This window comes from Triticum aestivum, chromosome 7D (genome assembly GCF_018294505.1).
Source record: "Triticum aestivum cultivar Chinese Spring chromosome 7D, IWGSC CS RefSeq v2.1, whole genome shotgun sequence".
Taxonomy (NCBI): Eukaryota; Viridiplantae; Streptophyta; class Magnoliopsida; order Poales; family Poaceae; genus Triticum; species Triticum aestivum.
This window is the reverse complement of record NC_057814.1, coordinates 196,650,575-196,676,122: the sequence shown is the minus strand read 5'-3', so window position 1 is coordinate 196,676,122 and position 25,548 is coordinate 196,650,575.

Here is a 25,548-nt window from a genome sequence, read left to right as displayed (position 1 = left end):
ATCTTTATTTAGTTTGATGCATACACTTGTTCTTTTTTGGTAGCCCTTTTGTAATGATGGCTGATGTTTGGTTTGGAAGAGAGAGCTGCGTCTTCACTCTTCTGGCCTGCTTACTGCTTATGTTGCACCCCCAGCCCTGGTTGCTGCTGCTGCTGTTTTCAATGTACAATCAGTAGTATATTTCGTCTGTTGGTTGAATAAATGTGTTGTTAGAACGACAAACACAATGTTTTGGAAGTCGTTGCACGGTTCGATCCTTTAGTGCCCCGTACCATACGTAGCGCATACTATTTTTCGTACGGAACACATTTTCCACTTGTTGATAACATGCAGCCCACTAATGAAGGCCCAATAGAGAAGCCCATAATTAACTGGAAGGGAGGCTCTCACATGAATCCGGCCCAGGTACATGCTCATGGTCCCCTAAACATAAATAAGTAAATAAATAAATAAATAAAGCTAAATGCTCATGCACCAGTTCTTTGGGAAAATAGGTAGCCCAGTATTTCTTTTTGAAGAATACCCAAGCTAGGCCTATTTGTTTTCTCTGAATTACTGGGCTACAAATCTTTCAAGACAAGGAGGGATGCATTCCGGCCTGGCTTAAGAGTATGGTCAATGTCTATTAAAAGTAATATCAAAAGGGGTAGAAAATTCCAAAAAAATTATAGCAAATGCGATATAAGTTTCTTTTTTTGTTTTTGTTCTTCACTGATATCTTATACGTATTTCATTGGATTTAACATGACATAGTACTAATTTATTTTTAAATTTGTTTTAGTATGGCTATTAATTTTTGGATTAAGAATATTTCGTTCCCCAGCAAAAATTTGCCAATTTCCAAAAATTCCCACATATTTAGTTAATTTTTTGACCCTGGTACTGACCAGAAAATGGCCAGCAATTCTAAAAATGGAAAACGGGCTGCAATAAATTCCATATGAATTAGAAAATGAGTAAAAAATATAAAAATAATAGCAAATGGGCTGTACACACCATAGATTTCGAGGCTGACTTGTTTACGCAAGGCTTTGTCAGTGAACACACGATTCTAGTAGCAGTGACTGTTGGATGTCCATCCAACGGCCGACTTGCTTCTTCAATCTCTGATCTTCCTGCTCCAGCCGCCTAAACTAGCGCCGGCGGGACTGCCTGCTCCCTCCTCTTGTGGCCCGCTGTGATGCCGCGCAGGCTTCCCCGGCCCACCCTACTCCCTCCGCTGGCCTGGCCGCACGCAATCAACTGCCTCCTTATTATGCGAAAAAATGATTCGTCCCACTGACATCTGGGGTGCACCGGTTGGGAGGCTGACCTGTGGGCCTACTAAGTTGACGCGTACGCAGGGCTTGTCAACTTAGTCAACAAACAATTCTAGCAGCAATAACCGTTGGATTTGAATCGAACGGTCCTGCTGCTTCTTCAATCGCTGCTCTTCTTGCAGCAGCCGCCCAAACCAGCGCCGGGGAGACCGCCTGCTCTTGCCTCTAGTGGCCGGCTGTGCTGCCGTTGAGGGCTCATCGCCCCCTACTACTCCCACCGCTAGCCAGGCCCTGCGGCGACGGCATTCTTACACCGCAGCCGAACCAGTGAACCCTTGTACTCCTCTCCGCGTGGGCATCCACTGCCGCATCTTCCCCGGCTCCGCGTCGTCCACTTCTTAGGCCTCGCCGTCGTCCACCGCCTTGGTACTCTCGGCGCGGCGTGGTCAACGTGGTCAACGACATTCCATCGGAAGAGTACTGTACGTGGAGAGGCTGACTGCTGGGTCCACGGCCACAGCCCATTTTTTTGTGATTTGCCAAGTAAGTCGCTTTGTCAGGCCTGTTGGGCTGCAAATCTTTCAAGACAAGGAGAGCTTTCATTCGGCTGGCCGAGAAAATGGCCCATCAGTAATGAGAAATGGGCTGTACATTTTTAAAACACATCAAACCGGCAATTAGTTTCAAATATCTTTTTTTTTCATTTCGAGATTTTAAATTACATTAATTTTTATGCGTGGAGAATTTGTTGGATTTTATATTGATATACATTTATTTTTAAAATCAGTTTGAATGTGAGTCAAAATTTCGGGATTAAAAACAGTTCGGACCGCACCGAAATATGCAAAATTTCGTTTAATTTTTTAACCGTGCCCACAATATGGCATGTAATGCTAACAAAAAGAATATGGGCTCCAAAAAAACCTTAATAATTAGCAAATGGGTTGTAAATTATTAGAAATAATGGCAGATGGGCTGTATGCTGTTTTCCACAGATTTGAGGCTTTCCTAAAAAAAGGTTGACGCACAAGCACTGACTGTTGGATGTCCATCCAACGGCCGTTGTGCTTCTTCAATCTTTGCTCTTCCTGCTCCAGCCGCTCAAACAAGCGCCGGCGGGACTGCCTGCTCCCTCCTCCCCGTGGCCGGCTCTGCTGCCGCGCAGGCCTCACCGCCCCACCGTACTCCCATCGCTGGCCTAGCCATCCCTCTACTCACCCACACCTGCTGTTATTCTCCGGCGACGGCAAACGAACCAGTAAACCCTCGTACAGTCGTACTCCCCTCCGCGTGGGAAACAACTGCCGAGTCTCCCTGCCTCCGTGTCGTTCCCTTCCTAGGCCTCGCCGTCGTCCACCGCTCTGGTGCTCTCGGCGCGGCCTGGTCAACGTTGTCAAAGACCGGCATGCATCTGAAGTGGACTGTACGTGGAGAGGCCGACAGCTGGGTCCACGGCCGCACGCAAGGAAATGCCTCCTTATTACGCGCAAAATAATGATTCCTCCACCTGACATCAGGGACCCACCGAAAGGGCCTCTGTATTTCGCGAAAAAAACGTTACCGCCGCTGACAGCTCGGACCCACCAGCTATATCTTTGCACGCAAGGAAGTGCCTCCTTATTACGCACAAAAAAAATGAATACTCCCCTTGTTAGCTGGGACCAAGTATAGTGGCTGGCTGAATCGTGGGCCTACTAAGTTGACGGGGACGGAGTGCTTTGTCAACTTAGTCAATATGCACGATTATAGCTCCAGTGACCGTACGATGTCCATCCAACGGCCGTAGTGCTTCTTCAACCTCTGGTCTTCTTGCTCCAGCCGCCCAAAGCAGCGCCGGTCGTGCCGCATGCTCCTGCCTCCCGTGGCCGGCTGTGCTGCCGCGGAGGCCTCACCGCCCCCTACTATTCCCACCGCTGGCCAGGCCCTGTGGCGACGGCACCCTCACACCGCAGCCGAACCAGTGAACCCTCGTACTCCTCTCCGCGCGGGCTTCCACTGCCGCGTCTTCCCCGGCTCCCCGTCGTCCCCTTCCTAGGCCTCGCCGTCGTCCACCGCCCTGGTGCTCTCGGCGCGGCGTGGTCAACGTGGTCAAGGAACGACTTCCATCGGACGTGGACTGTACGTGGAGAGGCTGACAGCTAGGTCCACGGCCGCAGTAAGGAAGTGCCTCCTTATTACGCGGAAAATAATTATTCCTCCACCTGACAGCTAGGACCCACCGGACGGGCCACTGTATTTCGCGAAAAAACATTTCCTCCTGACTGCAGGGACCCACCAGCTACATCTTCGCACGCAAGGAAGTGCGTCCGGGCAAAAAACGATTCGCCCCCTGACTGCTGGGACCCACCAGCTACATCTTCGCAGGCAAGGAAGTGCCTGACAGTCGGGACCCACCTGGTCGAAGCGTACGTAGTGTTGTCATTCTGGTCGCGAACGTGTACGTACATATATACTGGTGGATGTAGAGGCGCGCACGTGTCGTAGTAGAGGCGCGTACGTGTCGTAGTAGAGGCGCGCACGTAGCATGTACACGTACGTACAGCGGCCAGGGTGCAAGAAAGAAAATACGACCACGTATGTGTACATACGGGCAGGGTCTCGAACGCCTACTCGCGCATACGTACGGCCAGGGCTCGTGTACATGGCTGGGTCAGAACGGAATGCGTCGTCGTGTTCATCGGGAGGGCTTGGACGGAACAACCGATGGAAACAAGGCCTGGCGTGCCGCAGAATGGAGGAAACGGCCTTGTGTTCGACCGGCCACGTTTGAAACGGGATCCTGTTCATCGGGAGGGGTCTGGCGTACCGCAAAACAGAGGAAACGGACCTCCTACAGTCGAAACGGGGGTCCTGTTGATCGGGAGGGGTGTGGCGTACCGCAAAACGGAGGAAACGGACTTGTGTTGGAGCGCTACGGTACGGGGGTCCTGTTCATCGGGAGGGGTGTGGCGTACCGCAAAACAGGACTCCACGGGATACTGTTCATCTCCACCGTCGACCCCCTCCAGCCTCCACGGGCTACTGTTCATCCACCGTCGACCTCCTCCAGCCTCCACATGCGACTGTTCATCCACGGGCTTGTTCATCCAGGCTCCACCACGCGCTACTCCACCGGCTACTGTTCAACTAGCCCTCTCCACGGGCTCCTGTTCAACCACCCCTCCACGGGCTACTGTTCATCCAGCCCTCCACCGTCTACTGTTCATTCTGCCCTCCACGGGGTGGTCCTGTTCATCCTACCCTCCACGGGGTCCTGTTCATCCAGCCCCAACCGGCTCGATCGATCGGGGTCCTGTTCATCCAGAGGCAACACCACGGGGTCCTGTTCATCCACCCCACCGGGAACTGTTCATCCATACCCCCCCAGCAACGCTCACTATTCATCCAGAGGCAGCATCGATCGGCTTCAGTTAGCAGCAGTAGCGAAGGAATCACTCGATCGGGTTTAGTTAACAGCCATCGATCGATCGCTCGGGTTCAGTAACGCGTAGCCTGCAGTGCAATCGCTCGGGTTTAGTTAGAGCCCAACGCCTCGCTCGGGTTCAGTTAGAGCCAACGCCTCGCACACACGCGCGTACGTGTACGAGAGAAACGCGCATCGCTCGGCCCCCGACCTCCCACCGTAACCGGGAACTCCCCGAAATTTTCCTCGCCCTCGCTTCTACCACGGTTTTTTCCGTCATGGACGGCCCAAAGAATGTCATGCAGCTGCGTCTCCGGCCCGCCCAGGACGAAAAGCCCATTTTCTGTCATGATTTTTTGTCATAGAAGTAGGAGCCCACCACATCTATGATGATACCGGGTTTTGTCACAATTATCGTCATAGAAGTGTCATATGTATGACAGAAAAAAATTCGTTCGGCCCAAAATGTCACGGATGTGTCTTTTTTTTTAAGTGCCTCCCGTGGCAGCGGGGTCCATATTGAAAACTAAGGGATATTAAGGCCTCCTTTTAATAGAGAACCGGAACAAAGCATTAACACATACTGAATACATGAACTCCTCAAACTACGGTCATCATCGAGAGTGGGTCCGGTTGTTGTCACTCTGGGGTTGTCAGATCATAACACGTAGTAGGTGGCTATAACTTGCAAGATCAGATCTAACACATGGATATAATGATGAATTCATAAATGGTTCAGATATGAGTTCATGGCACCTAGGCCCAAAGTGACAAGCATTAAGCATGGCAAAGTCATAGCAACATCGATCTAAGAATATAGTGGATAATAGGGATCAAGCCCTAACAAAACTAACTCGATTACATGATGAATCTCATCCAACTCCTCATCGACCAGCGAGCCTACGAAGGAATTACTCACTCTCGGTGGGGAGCATCATGGAATTGGTGATGGAGATGGGTTGGTGATGACGAAGAACGAAGATCCCCCTCTCCGCAGCCCCAAACGGACTCCGGATTTGCCCTCCCGAGGAAGAACAGGGCTTGGCGGCGGCTCCGTCTCGTGGATCGTGATAATTCTTTCTCCCCGATTTTTTTCTGGAAATATGTGATTTTATAGTATCAGGGGGTCGTCAGCGGGGCCACCAGGTGGGTACAACCCACCTGGGCGCGCCAAGAGAGGGGGCGTGCCCTGGTGGGCTGTGCCCACCCAGGTGCCCCTCTCTGGCAGGTCTTGGCTCCAGAAATTCTTACTATTGATATAAAAAATCCTCGCAAAGTTTCGTTCCATTCCGAGAACTTTTATTTCTGCACAAAAACAACATCATGGTAGTTCTGCTGAAAACAACGTCAGTCCGGGGTTAGTTTCATTCAAATCATGCAAATTAGAGTCCAAAACAAGAGGAAAAGCGTGAGAAAAAGTAGATACGTTGGAGACGTATCAACTCCCCCAAGCTTAAACCTTTGCTTGTCCTCAAGCAATTCAGTTGATAAACTGAAAGTGAGAAAGAAAAACTTTTACGAACTCTTTTGCTCTTGTTTGCATAAATAAGCTTCAACAACACCCAGGTTTTCAGCCAACATTATAACTAACCATGTTGACAATAACTCTCAAAGATTATATTGACTCATATCAATGACATAATCAGCTAGCGAGCAATAATAAGAGATCTCAAACAGCAACATGTTGTCAAAACAACCATGATATAATATGACAATAGTGGTATCTTGGTAGCCCTTTCTGAGACCGCAAAACATAAATGCAGAGCACCTCCAAAGTTCAAGTAGCGACTAAACATTGTAATTCATGGTAGAAAAGATCCAGTCATGATGCACCCAACATTAGCTACACACAATGCATAAATCATGACAGGTGTGCTTTACTCAGTTTCTGGCGCTTGTTTTTAGAAGGTGGTGACACAACATAAATGTAAATAGATAGTCCCTTCGCAGAGGGAAGCGGTGATTTGCATAGGTGCCAGAGCTCAATTTTAAAAAAGAGATAAATGATATTTTGAGACATGCACCCTTCTTATTCACTTCACGACCATCAGTTATCAACATCTTCCATGTTAAGCACGCTAGTGGCGGTTCCCAAGCGATAAAAGTAAAGGTTTACTCCCCCTCCACCATCAATCACACTCGATGGCTTGTCCGAAACAACGGGTGTCGTCCATACCAACATCAGTCCCGGGGGAGTTTTGTTTAATTATTTGCATTTTTGAGTTCGGGACTGGGAATCCCTATTACCGCCCATTTTCTCATGCGATGGCGAGTGAATAAACACTCGACCTGAGAATAACCTGCTTAGCACTGAAGATATCGACCACCTCCTGTCGTTCCATGAACGATCCAGGCACACAAAAAGGATATTTTTTAGAAGTTTTTAGAGGTGGCACATGCAAATTTACTTAGGACGGCAGGGTGATACCGCATATAGGTAGGTATGGTGGACTCATCTGGAAGAACTTTGGGTTCAAGGTTTTTTGATGTACAAGCAGAATTCCCACTTAGTACAGGCGAAGGCTAGCAATTTAGATTGAGAAGCGGCCAGCTAGAGAGCAACAATGATCATAACCATGCATTGTGCGTAAGTAACATTGGACACTAGCATGAGTAGGATATGAACACCATGAACATAAATATGATAGAGGCTATGTTGGTTTTGATTCAACTACATGCATGAACATGTACCAAGTTAAGCCACTCGAACATTCAGAGGAGGATACCATATCATCATACTGCATCACAATCATTTTAACGTTATGTTCATATCCAAGATGAATCATTATCAACTCCCAGCTACTTAAGCATGGCATGAGAAACTATAATATCTAATTGTCATTGCAAACATGTTTAATCATAATGGGATGAAGCATGGATACTAGGTTAAACATATTTACACAAACAGAACAAGTCGAGTTCATACCAGTTTCTCTTTGCCACGGCCAGTTCATCGGATGTCGTCATTATTGCCTTTTACTTGCACGACCGAACCATATGAAAATAATAATAGTGCAAGAGTGCCATGGACTAAGCTGGAATCTGCAAGACATTTTATTCAACAGGAGAAGACAAGGTAAAATGTGCTCTTTATTAGTTCAACAATTATTCATATGAGGGCCACTCAACATTTTCATTGTGGTCTTCTCCTCGGTGCAACTCGAATAAAAGGAAAATAAATTCAGAGAAACATACTGAAATATTTTTGGAGTTTGTGGTTTTCTTCAACAAGCAAATAAAAGGGAAAAGCAAAAATGAGAAAAACTATTTACACTGGAAATCTCCCAACAAACAAAAGAAGAACAAGGAAATCTTTTTGGATTTTCTTTTTAGTATTACTACTATGCATGCATAGAAAGTAAATTACTACAACTAAATTTTTTGGTTTTTCTAAAGTTTTTCAAACACACAAGAAGAAAGCAAGAAAAATATAACTAAGCATGGATGATACAATGAAAAAGTGTGAGCACTGACAAGTGAAATAAGTGGTCATGAATGTAAAGTCGGTGAGAAACACGTACTCCCCCAAACTTAGGCTTTTGGCCTAACTTGGTAGTCGATCGGTAGCCTGGAGGGTAGTAGGGGTGCTGAGGAGCGGGCATCCACTCGTCCCACTGCTGGGGCCCCTGCTGTGCTGCCGCCGTAGCGTGAGCATTCCAGTAGGCGATGATGTCTGCAAACATAATCCGGTATCCGCCCCTGGCAGCAGAATCAAACAAAGCAGGTGCAGGCAATGGAATAACATCACGAGTTTCAACGCTATAGACTAGGTTGTAAGGAATGGCAATGTCAGGAAGATCATGTGAATGAAAGTGATGGTGTTCCATGGCTGCACGGTCTAGATAAACCGTAGTCAGAGGGTAATCATGAGGGCGTATCTCAACATTGAAATGAGCCGCCAGATGAGTGGCGAAAATCCCACCATGTATTTTACCCTAGGATTTATTAAGATGCAGGCGACGAGTCACGATAGCTCCCAAGCTATGCGTGTTGTCACCCTCTAGTGCATGACGTAAAACAGCAAGGTCTAGTGAACTAAGTGCACCCACCTTCTCCCTAGCAAGCAAGCATTTGGTAATAAAAAGTGCAAAGTAACGAACGGCTGGAAAATGTAAGCCAACGGCAGTGATGGCTGACACTCCTCTCTCATCCCCCACAGTCAAGGTGCGACAAAAATCCTCAAGCCCAGCCGGCCTAGGCTCAGCCAAGCTCCCATCAGAAGGGGTCATGCATATGTCACAAAACTCAGTAAGTGGTATCTGATGGTTTTCAGCATATAAATCAAAGCTCGCTTCAGGAGGATTATTTCTTGGCAAGAAAGTAAAGCTCTGAACAAAGATGTTTGTGAGGATTTGGTGCTGGTCACACTCATCTGTGATGAAGTCGGTGAGGCCGGCATTAGCAATATATGGCATGAACTCCTCATGAATTCCAGTCTCTTGCAGGAACGGGGTGTGCGGCCATTCGCACGGCCGTACCTCCGCCAACCTCCGAAGGTGGAGATCACTGTCAGAAGACTCCCCAATAACCCCCTTGGAGTTCTTCTTCGAGCCAAACTTCATGAAGATATTCATGTTCGCGTACAATTTTTCCTATGAACAAAATCTGAATTTTTAGTTCAGAAAATTTTCTCAACAGAACTTCACAAAATTGATAGCAACTACTCATAGGAATACATAGAAGCCACAGCAAGCATTCAAACTACTTAGAACACTAAGAATTCAACATGCAAGCACATCTACAGTAGCACCAAGAGTAGCTAATTATTCAAAGTATAAACCATTAAAACAAAAACTAATTGGACAAATGGTGGAGCCACATACCAAGCAACAATCCCCCGAAACAGTTTCCGAAACGGAGCTTCGAGCAAAGAGATCGAAATTCGCGGGTTTGAGCTCAAGAACACGGGAGAGAGAGCAATGGGGATTTTTTTTCTGGTGGTAAGTGATGATGTGGGCTAAAGAGATAAGTGAGGGGGCCCACGTGGGGACCAGAACCCACCAAGGCGCGCCTGGGGTTCCTGGCGCGCCCAGGTGGGTTGTGCCCACCTGGTGCACCTCCCTCTGGTATTATTTGCACCCAAAAATTCAGGAATATTCAGAAAAAAATCGTGTAAAATTTTCAGGGTATTCTGAGAACTTCTATTTTTGGGTCATTTTTTATTGCACGGGAAATTTAGAAAACAGACAAAACATGGCATTTTATTTTATTTAACTAATAAACATATAAAACAAAAGGTAAGGACAGAAGGTAGTGCTCACTAAATTCATCAACTTCATACCGTTCAAAAATGATCCATTAATAAGGTTGATCAGGTCTATTAACAACCACTTTCGATTAGCATGAAACCGAAGAACTTTCGTAAATCACTAAGTTACCTCAATGGGGATATACATTTCCCCAACAATAAGTGTTTCATATTTCTTTTTGACAGTAGGTAGAGGTATTTGAAAACTTCCAATAGTGATTGTCGGAGATTTTTCAATAACATTAATACCATTCACTTGGAAGTGTTTCTTCGGAAAGTGCAGCGTATGCTCATTACCATTAATATGAAAAGTGACCTTGCTTTTATTGGAATCAATAATAGTCCCTGCAGTATTCAAGAAGGGTCTACCAAGGATAATCGACATGTTGTCATCCTCGGGCATCTCAAGTATAACAAAGTCAGTCAAAATAGTAACATTAGCAACAACAACGGGCACGTCCTCACAGATACCGATAGGTATGGCAGTTGACTTGTCAGCCATTTGCAAAGATATTTCAGTAGGTGTGAGTTTATTCAAGTCAAGTCTTTTATATAAAGAGAAAGGCATAACACTAACACCAACTCCTAAATCAAGCAGTTTTCACATAATTCTTTTTGATAGAGCAAGGTATAGTTGGTATTCCCGGATCTCCAAGTTTTTTAGGTACTCCATCTTTGAAAGTATAATTAACAAGCATAGTGGAGATTTCAGCTTCCGGTATTTTCCCCTTATTTGTGATGATGTCTTTCATATACTTTGCATAAGGAGGCATTTCTAAGATATCAGTCAAGCGAGTACACAAAAAGACTGGCCTCAGCATTTCAGCAAAGCATTCAAATTCTTCATCATCATTCTTTTTAGTTGACCTGGGTGGAAAAGGCATAGATTTTTTAACCTGCGGTTCTCTTTCTTTACCGTGTTTTCTAGCAACAAAGTCTCTTTTATCATACCTTTTATTTTTAGGTTGTGGGTTATCAAGATCAACAGGTGGTTCTATCTCAACATCATTATCTGGTTCTTTATCATTATTTGGTTGATAGTCTTCATGAAGCTCAGCATTATCTTTTTCATTATCACTAGATGGATGTTCATTACCAGATTGACTTTCAGCATCTGAGGCAGAAGTTTCATTATCATTATCAGGAGGTTTCTCTAATTCAGGTTCACTAGAAATATGCAAAGTCTTATCATTTTTCTTCTTCTTTTTCTTTTTAGAAGGACTAGGTAAATCAGTGTTAGCTCTTTGTGAATCTTGTTCAATTCTTTTTGGGTGTCCCTCAGGATAAAGTGGTTCCTGAGTCATTTTACCTCCTCTAGTTGCAACTCTAACAGCAAAGTCATGCATATTATGATTCATTTCATCAAGTAATTCTCTTTGAGATTTAGCAACTTGTTCTAACTGAGTTTGAACCATAGAAGCATGTTTTCCCACACCTCTAACATCATTTGATAATCTAAATAACAAGTCACTCAAGCGAGCAATCATATCAGAATTATATTTCAATTGTTTCATAACATTTGCATTGAAGTGATCTTGTTTTCTAATGTAGTTTTCAAACTCATAAAGGCATTGGCTAGGATGCATATTGTGAGGATTATCATTATCATTAAACTTCACAAGAGAATTTACCTCTACCACCTTAGGCAGTGGTGGTGCATTAAGCCCATGTATTTCTTCAATAGGAGGTAAAATTTTAACATCCTCAGCTTTGATACCTTTTCCTTCATATATTTCTTCGCCTCTTGCATATCTTCAGGACTGAGATATAATATACCCCTCTTCTCCGGAGTGGTTAGGCGGTGGTTCAGGAATAGTCCAATCATCATAGTTTTTCAGGATATTATTCAATAATTCTTCAGCTTGTCCAACAGTTTGTTCCCTGAAAACACAACCAGCACAACTATCTAGGAAGTCCCTAGAAGCATTGATTAGTCCATTATAGAAGATATCAAGTATTTCATTTTTCTTACGAGGATGATCATGCAAAGCATTAAGTAACTGGTGAAGTAGCAAACTTAGGGTCACACTTCATTCTAGCATTCAGAGATTTTTCATTATACTTGTGTAGTAATTTCTCTAGATCATCTCTATCATTGCAAGCAAGAATATCTCTAGTTGTTTCTTCACTCATAACATAACCTTCCGGTACCTTAGGCAATTCATATCTAGGAAGGCTAGTTCTAGCAGGTGTTTCAGGAGTTTCAGTTTCAAGCTCATCATCAGATTCAACAACATCATGTTGTATAACTCTAGCAATTTGTTTATCAAGAAATTCACCAAGTGGCACATCATCATTATCAAGCAAGGTACTAGCATCATCATAAGCATCATTCATAGTAGAAGTAGCATCATCAATAACTTGCGACATATAAGAATTGATAGCATGTGGTGGTGTTGCAAGTTTACTCAAAACAGAAGGTGAATCTAAAGCAGAACTGGATGGCAGTTCCTTACCTCCCCTCATCTTTGAGGGAAATATGTTAGTCTTTGGATCCTTTAGATTCTTCATAGTGATAATATGATAATAATTCCAAGTGACTCAACAAATATAGCTATTCTCCCCGGCAACGGCACCAGAAAAAGGTCTTGATAACCCACAAGTATAGGGAATCACAACAATTTTCGAGGGTAGAGTATTCAACCCAAATTTATAGATTCGACACAAGGGGAGCCAAAGAATATTTGATGGTATTAGCAGCTGAGTTGTCAATTCAACCACACCTGAAGATTAATTATCTGCAGCATGTAATCAGTAGCACAGTAGTTTGATAGTTTTGATTGTAGTGACAGCAGCAATAGTAACAGTAGCAGTGATAGCAGTAATTTTGTAGCAAGTGTAACAGTGATGATAGCAGTAGTAACTTAGCAGAAACAATATAGGATAAATCTGTAGGCATTGGATTGGTGACTTGTTGGATGATATTCATCATGTGACAGTTATAACCTAGGGCGATACGGCACTAGCTCCAGTTCATCGATATAATGTAGGCATGTATTTCGTAAATAGTCATACGTGCTTTATTAAAAGAACTTGCATGACATCTTTTGTCCTACCCTCCCGTGGCAGCGGGTTCCATATTGGAAACTAAGGGATATTAAGGCCTCCTTTTAATAGAGAACCGGAACAAAGCATTAACACATAGTGAATACATGAACTCCTCAAACTACGGTCATCACCGAGAGTGGGCCCGGTTGTTGTCACTCCGGGGTTGTCGGATCATAACACGTAGTAGGTGACTATAACTTGCAAGATCGGATCTAACACATGGATATAATGATGAATTCATAAACGGTTCAGATCTGAGTTCATGGCACCCGGGCCCAAAGTGACAAGCATTAAGCATGGCAAAGTCAAAGCAACATCAATCTAAGAACATAGTGGATACTAGGGATCAAGACCTAACAAAACTAACTCGATTACATGATGAATCTCATCCAACTCCTCATCGACCAGCGAACCAAAGAAGGAATTACTCACTCCCGGTGGGGAGCATCATGGAATTGGTGATGGAGATGGGTTGGTGATGACGAAGAACGAAGACCCCCCTCTCCGGAGCCCCTAACGGACTCCAGATCTGCCCTCCCGAGGAAGAACAGGGCTTGGCGGCGGCTCCGTCTCGTGGATCGCAATAATCCTTTCTCCCTGATTTTTTCTGGAAATATGTGATTTTATAGTATCAGGGGGTCGTCAGCGGGGCCACCAGGTGGGTACAACCCACCTGGGCGCGCCAGGAGAGGGGGGCGCACCCTGGTGGGTTTTGCCCACCCAGGTGCCCCTCTCCGGCAGGTCTTGGCTCCAGAAATTCTTATTATTGATATAAAAAATCCTCGCAAAGTTTCGTTCCGTTCCGAGAACTTTTATTTCTGCACAAAAACAACACCATGGTAGTTATGCTGAAAACAGCTTCAGTCCGGAGTTAGTTTTATTCAAATCATGCAAATTAGAGTCCAAAACAAGAGGAAAAGCGTGAGAAAAAGTAGATACGTTGGAGACGTATCAATCATCATTATTCATTTTTAGAGCAGTGCCCCAGTGAGGAAAGGATGATGGAGACTAGGATTCCCCCACAAGTTGGGATGAGACTCCGGACAATGAGAAGAAAAAAAGAGAAGAAAAAAAGAGAAGAAAAAAAGAAAGGAAAAAAGAAAGGAAAAAAAAACAAATATAAAGAAACAAAGAGAGAATGGGCATTGTTAGTATCCTTTACCACACTTGTGCTTCAAAGTAGCACCATGTTTTTCATATGGAGAGTCTCCTATGTTGTCACTTTCATATACTAATGGGAATTTTTCATTATTGGATTAGATGCACACCCACTTAGTTTCATATTGAGATTTCATACACTTATAGCTCTTAGTGCATTTGTTGCATGGCAATCCCTACTCCTCGCTTTGATATCGATTGATGGGCATCTCCATAACCCGTTGGTTAGCCGCGTCGGTGTGAGACTTTCTTACTTTTTGTCTTCTTTATATTTACCCCTATCATCATACTCTATTCCACCCATAGTGCTATATCCATGGCTTGCGCTCATGTATTGCGTGAGGGTTGAAAAAAATGAAGCGCGTTAAAAAGTATGAACCAATTGCTCGACTTGTCATTAAGGTTGTGCATGATAAATACTTTCAATGCGTTTGGTTCGCCTATGGTAACGTATTCAACTTTGTATCCAGACTGCACTGTATTAGATGGTGTATTCAGTGAACATGTGTTTTGTTTGGTTGAACAAAGGTAAGCATTCTGAATACAGTGCATCATTTGGTTGACCCATGTATTGGGATTACACAATGTAGCAGTAGTATTATCTCATCAAATGAACGACAATGAATGCAAAATTAACGCTGATTTGTACATGGCTGACATGTCCATGTCATATATCATAGGTAATAGATTTTTTCTGATGGATCTTAATAGATAAATATTTGAACAAATTCAAGCTAACTTCATAAGTGGGGTCATCAGCAAAAAATGCATTAACACATGCATAATTAATATCCAACAAAACAAATCATTTTCTCATTGTTGAAGAGTAGCAATAACATTTTTCATGCGATATCCATCTGGTAACACATCAGCTCATCATCACCACAAGTACCAGCAGTCCCTTATCTTCTAATTGCATTATCCACATCATCAGCTCCTCATCACCAACAGTAGCAGCAGATCCTTATCTTCTAATTGCATCATCTAGCACATCATTGGACCAACAAAAACTTGTCATTTCTCTAAACAAGACATGTTGTAGTTCTGAAGAATTGCAAATGTAAAAGCTTTGCATATATGATTTGCCATGAAAAACAAATCTTGAATGCCCCAGATCTAAGAAGGATATTGTAATAGCGAGTTGGATTTCATCTGTTCATGACAATACACATGAAATCTGCGTAACAATAAACAATAAAAACCGAAATGGCAGTGTTGGACATTTCTGACATAAATCAATATGCATGGCCTAGTTATTGGAATCTATACAAGCAAGTTCAGTCGCATCACATGGGTTTTGTTCAACAAAGGTATGACATATAACAGTGAAGTATTGCTCAGACTATTCTTTTAAGAGAGAAAGAACAAGATAACAGTACATAACTATCACTTAACATCAGAACAAGATAATAGTGCATGAATTTAACTTACCAAGCGTTTTCTTAACATACTCCCTCCTCAGATTCTGCGGGAGTGCAAGCATCATATGCATTTCTTCTGGAGCTTTGGCAAATATGCTAGCAGCATTCACGATTTCAGTCCAAGTGAATCCAAGCCTTGATAATTCATTGATAGCTTTCTCTTTAAACTTCTGTCTAGGATCTTCCTCCATAGCTTTCTCTTGGGCAATAGCTTCGCATTCCATTGTTGCTTCCATTTGGCCGACATTCTGAGTGACACTCTTTAGCTGGCTGTTTACATCTCCAAACATGGTGAGAAAAGGATCCGTTGATTCTGACCTACGAGACCCGTTACCTTTCTTTCTCTTCTTAGAGTTTGTAGAATCAGCAGTGACATGGCTGTCAACAGACCGTCTAGGTGTCTCTCTTTACATTCTGTCATCTTCCTCTTCATCATTCATCTCATCCTCGATGACAATCTCATTCTGCAAATTTGTTATAGCTTCGCCAAAACCTTCCGCACCCTCCCCAGTAGCTATATCTTTGCTATAAATTGCAGCCAACTTATCAAAATAAGGGAACGGCACACCATACGAGCCCTTGGCCTCATTGTGAAGCTGCAAAAGACAATAAGCATGGAAATCATATTTTCGGTTAACTCTACTACAACCATAATCAATAGATAAAATATTGTTCAAGAAGTTCCATACGTTCTTAGTTTTCTAGGTCATGCGGTGCGACAACTTCCAACGTAAAGAAAAATCATGCAGTGAACAAGAAAAAGCACTTTCTCCAATCTATATCTATGAAATAATGTGACTGGAAGGGAAAGGAGGTATCCAATAGGACCTCACTTCTAGCAGAAGTAGTAATATAAGAGCTGTCAACTGGATAATCCATATGGCCACAAGTAGAAATGTAATGCAAAAGTAATAGGCATCTGGAGTTATATACCTTACAATGTTCCTCGTGTGATTGCTTTTCACACTGGATCATTTTCCTATTCTCATCCCAAGAAAACCCACTTCTTTTAAGCATAACTTCAATTGCTCCATACTTGGTCCTAAAGTATCTCACCCTTGACTCAATGTGTGGAGCAGCACTAAGACCACAAACAGGTACCTTTTCAGCCAACCTACTTTCCAGCATTGAGGAATACCCATTCTTGAAACCATTATCACCTTTCCACCGTGGACCCAATGACAGATCATAGAGAGCATTGACTAGCTCATCGTCCTCCATTGTTGTCCACTTTCTTTTGTTTTTCCCCTGCCACGTGCAACACTTGAGCTATCCATGTTGTCCATACCTACAAAATGCACAAGTTAAATTAGTTCATGAGATATTCAGATTTCTATAATTAAAACAAGCATGTATGTACATCTGCAATCATGCACCAAAACACAAACCTTAGTGACCTCTAGCTCTATAGCTATTATACATCCCTTGAGAAAGAGTATTCCGGAAATTAGTCCACTCATTAGATGTTGATATATGAGTGATAAATTCAGGTTCATCGTTCTCTCCCTCCAAGATTTCCATGTTATCTTGCATCATTCCATCCTCACTAGCGAGTGGATCCTCAGCCATATTTTGTAAAATCAGATTGTGTAATAGAGCGCATGCCATTATAATCCGGCAATGAGTTTTGATAGGAAAATATGATGGAGACCTCAAAATCGCCCACCGGCCCTTGAGTCTTCCAAAGCATCTCTCAATAATATTTCTAGCTCTAGCGTGCAGCATATTAAAATATTCCTCTATGCTGCATGGTGGGTTTTGTGCAGTCCAACCACCTAAGTGGTACCTTTGACCTCGATAAGGAGCTAAAAATCCATTTGCATTTGTGTAGCCAGCATCAACAAGGTAGTATTGTCCTTGAGGGACTTGAAACCCATCCAACCTCGAAATAGCATCTCTAAGAACACGACCATCATGTGCCGAACCCTCCCAGCCAGGTAATATATAAATAAACCGCATGTCAGGTGCACATACACCCAAAACATTTGTATCAATATCAGCCAGCCTTGACCTATACCTCCCTCTTAGATTAGCTGGGACGGTAACCTTGACGTGTGTACCATCTAATGCACCCAAACAATTCTACAACATGAACATCATGAGTGATATTAGTGTGTTATACTGCTAATCTGATTATATCATGTGACCGACACTAAAATTTTCATGCAGAGATAATTTACCTTGAAATACTTCCAATTATTATTCGTGCAATCTTCGGGTATAGGCTCTGGTTTCTTAAGTAGTAGGTTGTGCAGCTTCAAAACAGCCAGCAAACATTTATTGAAATTTCTGCTTATCGTCTCACCACTTTGATAAAAGAACTTCTTGATTGTTCTATTTTTTAGATGGTGTGATATTATGTAGAGAAATGTAGCCACTATCTCTTCCAGCGATGTGTTCCTTGTGAACTCTAGACCACCAGCAAGCTACATCACTCTCGCCAATGAGTTAGTACAAATGTGCGGCTCTAAGTTCTCTATTTCTAATCCTCTTTTCTATCTTCCACAACCTCCTTTTATAGACTAGTGCAAATAATAACCATATATAAAAGTACATAAGCATGATGCTAATCGAAATATTCCTAAATGCTAAATTCCTTCGTCGAGATCTCGTGGTGGCCAAAGGAAGACGAGCCATAATGCTGAAAGTAAAAATGCAGCACAAAATTATAAATATTGTGTATCTTGAAGTCATATGAGTATATATCAGTATATATGAGTATTGTACAATATATTCCTTAGCTCATGAAATTACTCTCAGCAAAACAAAGGGCACAAGAATTTTGAAGCGTCAAATTCTGCTTAAATAGCAAGCAACCTATATGAGTACAGTACAGTACATCATTTTTTTGATAATAAGGGGTCAAACCCCCGGCTCCAATCAATTAAGAAAGAAACCAAACGAGTACCAGAGTTTTAACAACCAGCCTCACCACAGGGCAAGTGCAAAGCTATAGAGATGAAAAGGAAAGACAGCTCCAAACATGTTTCTTTTGCAACCTAACAAACTAAAACAGGATACATCACACAGTCTCACTGAGGCCACAACAGCAGTGCAGTACAGCATATGTGATCCACAAGAAACTGTAGAATCAAATTATTCTTTAAATAACAAGCAGCCTCTTCCCTATCAAGGGCATGCATGACTCATATTATTCATATTATCTCCTCCATAGCTATTCTCTTATAGTATCACCTTCGCAAAACAAAAGGGCACAAGAAAATCTAGGTAATGCAGTAAGCATCAGATTTACAGTAAGATAGTACAGTACAATACAATATGAGCAATCCATGCAATTCTCAACCATCAAATTCTGACTGAACAACAAGCAGCCTATATAAGCCCAGTACAATGCAGTGTGATCCAATACAACTACTTTATTTATCTATATCCAACAGAGAAAAGGATCTGACCACCTCATTTGTTGGGGACAACAAATCACAGTATGACGAGGAAGCAAAAATTACTGATTCCACCAAAGAATCCCTCAAAACATTCCAGTCATGCGCACATCCATGAACAGTACCCAAATCTCAACTGATCGACTAAGTCTGAAGCCCTAACCAGAGTACAGTTCGGCCAAAACGCTTGGATCTTCCAGTTCGGAGCAAGGAAACGATAAATCCGTGAACTAGAGCACAAGAAAAGAGGAGGGAGGGAAGAGGGGAGGTGTTGCACCATGGTTCTTGTCGAAGATGCCGATCCAGGGAAGGTTCGCGTCGAGGAAATAAAGGGGACCAGCTGTTTGGGGCGGAGCTTGGGGAGGTCCGGCTTTGGATCTTGCGGCCGAGGAGGGAGAGGCCGGCGTTCCTACTCCGACGGCGAGGGGAGGTCGTGGCGGCGACGGGGAGAGCTCATGGTGGAGGCGAGGTCGGGACGAGCGGAGGAAGGGAAAGTGGATCTGATTACGGAGAGGAGCGTTTTCTGTTTTCACTCGGTGTGCCCTATTTTCGGCTTTCCGAAGCGACGTATCCGATTACACGGCAACGGAAACCGGCCCAGCCGAACCAAACGCCCGTAACGTTTTCGGGAAGCGGTGCGAAATTGGCGAACCAAACACATCGTTTGTGTTAAGAAGACAGATGACAAGACTATATGATTTTCTAGGTATAGTTTTCTTTAGCGTTGATATTTTGAAAGACATGATTGTTTGTTGGGATACCTGACTATTGATGTATTTATGTCAAATTATAGACTATTGTTTTGAATCACTTATGTCTTAATATTCATGCCATGATTAGATATATTATCAAGTTTATGCTAGGTAGCATTTCACATCAAAAATTATTTTTCTATCATTTACCTATTCGGGGACGCGCAGGAATTAAGCTTGGAGATGTTGATACGTCTCCGTCGCATCTATAATTTTTGATTGTTTCATGCCAATATTATACAACTTTTACATACTTTTGGCAATTTTTTATATGATTTATTGGACTAACCTATTGATCCAGTGCCCAGTGCCAGTTCCTGTTTTCTGCATGTTTTTTGCATCGCAGAAAATCCATATCAAACGAAATCCAAATGCAATAGAATTACACGAAGAATTATTTTGGAATATATATGATTTTTGGGAGTTGGAATCACCGCAAATGAAGGCCCACACAGCCCACAAGACACCAGGGCGCGCCAGAGGCCCCTGGCGCGTGGTGGTGGGTTGTGCCCTCCTCGAACGTCGGTTGGAGCACTACTTCGCGCGCAATGAAGCTTATATCCGAAAAAAATCATGTTAAAATCTCAGTGCAATCGGAGTTACGGATATCCCGGAATATAAGAAACGGTTTTCAGCCAGATCTTGGGAGCGCGAAACAGAAGAGAACAGAGAGGGAGATCCAATCTCAGAGGGGCTCCCGGCCCTCTGCCCCATGGAGATCATGGACTAGGGGGGAACCCTGCTCCCATCTAGGGGGGCCAAGGAAGAAGAAGACGAAGGAGGGGGGCTCTCTCCCCCTCGCTTCCGGTGGCGCCGGAGTGCCACCGGGGCAATGATCGGGACGTCGATCTACATCAAAAATCTTGCTACCGTCAACACCAACTCTCTCCCCCTCTATGCAGCGGTGTAACACCTCTTCTTTCCGCTGTAATTTCTACTTAAACATGGTGCTCAACTCCATATATTATTTCCCAATGATCTATGGTTATCCTATGATCACTGGTACAGCGACGTGCTAAACAAACGGTTTTTAACCCCTTTCCGCGACAGCATTTGGAACCATCGCCCAGTGAGTGTGGGTGATAGGGGAGTCCTTCCCACACGACCCAGAAATCGTCGGGGATAGGCCCTCCTGGGACCCAGGCTAGGGCCGTGTGCGATCGGGCGAGGCATCGAAACCCAATCATTTATGTAGGTATGTACATCCCACACGGTGAATCCCAGAAAATCATTTACGTAGGTATGTACATCCCACACGGTGAATCCCAGGAAATCATTTTCGTAGGTATATACATCCCACACGGTGAATCCCAGAAAATCATTTCTGTAAGTATGTACATCCCACACAGTGAATCCTAGAAAAACATTTTCGTAGGTATGTATATCACACACAGTTCTTTATCTAGAAACGTTTGTTCAAGGTGGCCTATCGCAAACAGTTCGCTGCCGGAAGCCGTGTGTGATTGTTAGTTGATCGAACACGCCTACTTTCTAGAAACCATGCGGGTTGTTTGTGTTCATCGCCCATGGTGTTGTCTGAGTAACCGTTTGCAATAGAAAACCCCAATAAGCATGGTAATTAGCCTATTATTGATAATCCATGTACTAATCAAACTGATATTTCTTATAAAACACACCAGATATTTCATATCCGTATAAAAGTAACCAGGATTTCATAATCGAATTACATCAGATAGCTTCGGCACTCAGTTACGCCATTACACAACAGCACCAAGTTTCACATGCAGCATCAAAAACCTTTGGAAAGTAGCATCATACATGGTAAATAGACAGATGAATCTCATCTGGGAAACTGCAGAAGCGGAAGGCAAATATTGAGCCTTGAGTGATGTTGAATGTCCTTGCAACTTTAGGCCAGTGGCTATGGATAATTGCCCGCCCAACCTTCGTCCTCTTCAGCAAGCCTTCAATATTGTACCGTGGGTGTTGAATGAATACCTTCCTCGCCTCTTGACCATGCAGGTGGTTTGAGAGGTGATCATCGGTGAACTTCTTTGAAAAGTACTAAAAACAAAGCTATGCATAAATCGCTGTTGTAAATTTTGAAATGGCGCAAGGGGTAAAAACAAGGTAAAAGAGTTGGTACCATCTTATAGTTGACTAATGTCTTCTTCATTGTGCAAACACAGATCTTGTTGTTATTCGTCGCAAGTTTCTTCATCCTAACAATATTTCTGAGTTTCTAAGTCTCTGATAGCAGGACCTACATGTGCAAGACCAAATTGTAAGAAACCTAAATATTAGAATGATTCCTGCAACTGCACAATAATGTGCTATTAGCCAAAGGACCCAGCTTGAACAAACCTCGATGGTAAACCGCAGTGTCTCCCATTGTTTCCCTGCAACACACATAATGAAGATCTTGATCAGGTTAACTGAGACTTGCCATACTATCAGTAGAATATGTATTGAGTACAGCCAAATTCGATTGGTGTCACATGCATAACAATACAAAATTGTACCCACAACAAATGAAAATCAAATTGCAGAACTGAACCAAACAGTTAAATGGACAGCAGACCAAATGAACCAAAATAGTTAACTGAGCACGACATTGCAGAATAGAAACATGTACTAGAAGATAAGACAGTTAACAAAACAAAGAATGCTTGAGAATAGTACTACGAAATGTAGCAATTGTTGGACCAAAGTGTTAACTGAACATTACATTTCAGAGGACCAAACTGTTAACTGAACATCAGATTGCATATTAACATTACAGAGGACAAATCACTAGAAGGCACTGGCGGTGGCCTCGAGAAAACATCATGAACTGTATTTTAAAGTAGACAACCGTGTGGCGATGTCGACAGTGGCCTCGAAGACGAGGTGCTCCTCCAAGATCTAGTGGTCGACACGCATGGTAGCCATAGCGACCTCGTTCATGTGTGCGGCCGCATGCTACTGAGCTCCACGTTATACTTCGTGCAAAATGGCTGTGGGTGACGCTTAATTGGAGGAGGGGGCGGTGATTTTGATGGAAGGTCTCGCTCCGTCGGTCTGGGCATGTGGGACGGGAAAGGAGGAGGATGGTGTGGGTGGGGTGTGGATTACCTGACCATATCGACGAGGCCACGCGGCAAGAAGAAGGGTCGGCGGCGAGGAGGCCGCGTAGCAAGAAGAAGGGTCGCCGGCGAGGAGGCGGCGCTGCAAGAAGAAGGGTCGCCGGCGAGGAGGCTGATCTGCCAGTAAGCAGGAGTGAAGGTTTAAACTTGGAAAGCAAGGAGGAACAGTGGAAATGGGGCTTTTGGTAGGAGGGAGGGGCGGGGAGATAGATATTTCTGCGGTGGCAAAAAAATTTCGCTCCGTGCCGCGAGAAAATGGCGCACAAGTGTGGTTCAAGCGGGGCGGTGGACTGTAGACGACGAAGCTTCCTGTGTAAGCCAGACAAGACGGTGCGCCAAGATATTTTATATCGCGTCCCACACGATTCTTTCTAGTAAATTGTTTGTTGTATACTTGATATTTTTCATTATGTTTTGAAAGACAAAATGGTGTTACAGAGGGAAAGGATGTTGTTTGAATTGCTAGAACATTTACGTACAGTGAACATGCAACTAGTACATGAGTGTCGTGTTTAAATTTGGAATTATTCCGGGTTCGTTTGGCATTTTTTATGCATTAGTTGAGTTTCTGGGCATTTAATGTGCATAATTCAAATTTGAACTACAAGCACATGCTCCAATGCACCAAAGTTTGTTGAAAAATCACATGTGTGTCTTTGGGTGAATTTATAGGTCCCATGCAAGAAATGGGAATGAAATTCAAACATCTGGGCATCGTGGCTCGACCGGAATGATTGAGAAACTTGGTTTTTTAATTCTTGTAAATCCAAAACACGGCTGAAAATCATGAAACTTGGCATGGTGTCATGACATGGCACCAACATGCTGCAGTAAATTTTTTGGCCGAATTGGGACAAGCTTTGGTGTAAGCTTCTTGCAAACGGGAGCTTCCGTCAAGAAGGCTCTTGGTTCCGAGAGGGAATGTGTCACCTCCGTGTGCGAAACGACATACGTACACTGCCTTCTCCCGCCTTAATTTTTTTACACTGGTAGATTAGACCAAATAGAAGTATCATGCTAAATTTTGAATTATTCTGGGTTCATTTGGCCTTTTTATACATTAATTGAGTTTCTGGGCATTTGATGTGCATAATTAAAATTTGAACTACAAGCACATGCTCCAGTGCATCAAAGTTGGTTGAAAAATCACATGTGTGTCTTTGGGTGAATTTATAGGTCCCATGCAAGAAATGGGAATGAAATTCAAACATCTGGGCACCGTGGCTTGGCCGGAAAGATTGAGAAACTTGGTTTTTTAATTCCTGTAATCCAAAACACGCTTGAAAAACATGAAAATTGGCATGGTGTCATGACATGGCACCAACATGCTGCCGTAATTTTTTGGCCGAATTGGGACAAGCTTTGGTGTAAGCTTCTTGCAAACCGGAGCTTCCCTCAAGAAGGCTCGTGGTTCCGAGAGGGAACGTGTCACCTCCGTGCGAAACGAGATACGTATACTGCCTTCTCCTGCCTTATTTTTTTACACGGGCAGATTAGACCAAATAGAAGTATGCTAAGTTATGGAATTATTCTGGGTTCGTTTGGCCTTTTATACATTAATTGAGTTTCTGCGCATTTAATGCGCATAATTCAAATTTGAACTACAAGCACATGCTCCAGTGCACCAAAGTTGTTTGAAAAATCACATGTGTGTCCTTGGGTGAATTTATAGGTCCCATGCAAGAAATGGGAATGAAATTCAAACATCTGGGCGTCGTGGCTCGGCCGGAAAGATTGAGAAACTTGGTTTTTTAATTCCTGTAAATCCAAAACACGCCTGAAAATCATGAAACTTGGCATGGTGTCATGACATGGCACCAACATGCTGCGGTAATTTTTTGGCCGAATTGGGACAAGCTTTGGTGTAAGCTTCTTGCAAACCGGAGCTTCCCTCAAGAAGGCTCGTGGTTCCGAAGGGAACGTGTCACCTCCGTGTGCGGAACGACATACGTACACTGCCTTCTCCCGCCTTAATTTTTTTACACACACAGATTAGACCAAATAGAAGTATCGTGCTAAATTTCAGAATTATAACGGGTTCGTTTGGCCTTTTTTTATACATTAATTGAGTTTCTACGCATTTAATGTGCATAATTCAAATTTGAACTACAAACACAGGCTCTAGTGCACCAAAGTTGTTTGAAAAATCACATGTGTGTCCTTGGGTGAATTTCTAGGTCCATGCAAGAGATGGGAGTGAAATTCAAACATCTGGGCGTCGTGGCTCGGCCGGAAAGATTGAGAAACTTGGTTTTTTAATTCTTGTAAATCCAAAACACGCCTGAAAATCATGAAACTTGGCATGGTGTCATGACATGGCACCAACATGTTGCGGTACTTTTTTTGGCCGAATTAGGACAAGCTTTGGTGTAAGCTTCTTGCAAACCGGAGCTTCCCTCAAGAAGGCTCGTGGTTCCGAGAGGGAATGTGTCACCTCCGTGTGCGAAACGACATACGTACAGTGCCTTCTCCTGCCTTAATTTTTTTTACACAGGCAGATTAGACCAAATAGAAGTATCGTGCTAAATTTTGGAATTATTCCGGGTTCGTTTGGCCTTTCTTATACATTAATTGAGTTTCTGCGTATTTAATGTGCATAATTCAAATTTGAACTACAAGCACAGGCTCCAGTGCACCAAAGTTGTTTCAAAAATCACATGTGTATCCTTGGGTGAATTTCTAGGTCCCATGCAAGAGATGGGAGTGAAATTCAAACATCTGGGCGTCGTGGCTCGGCTGGAAAGATTGGGAAACTTGGTTTTTTAATTCCTG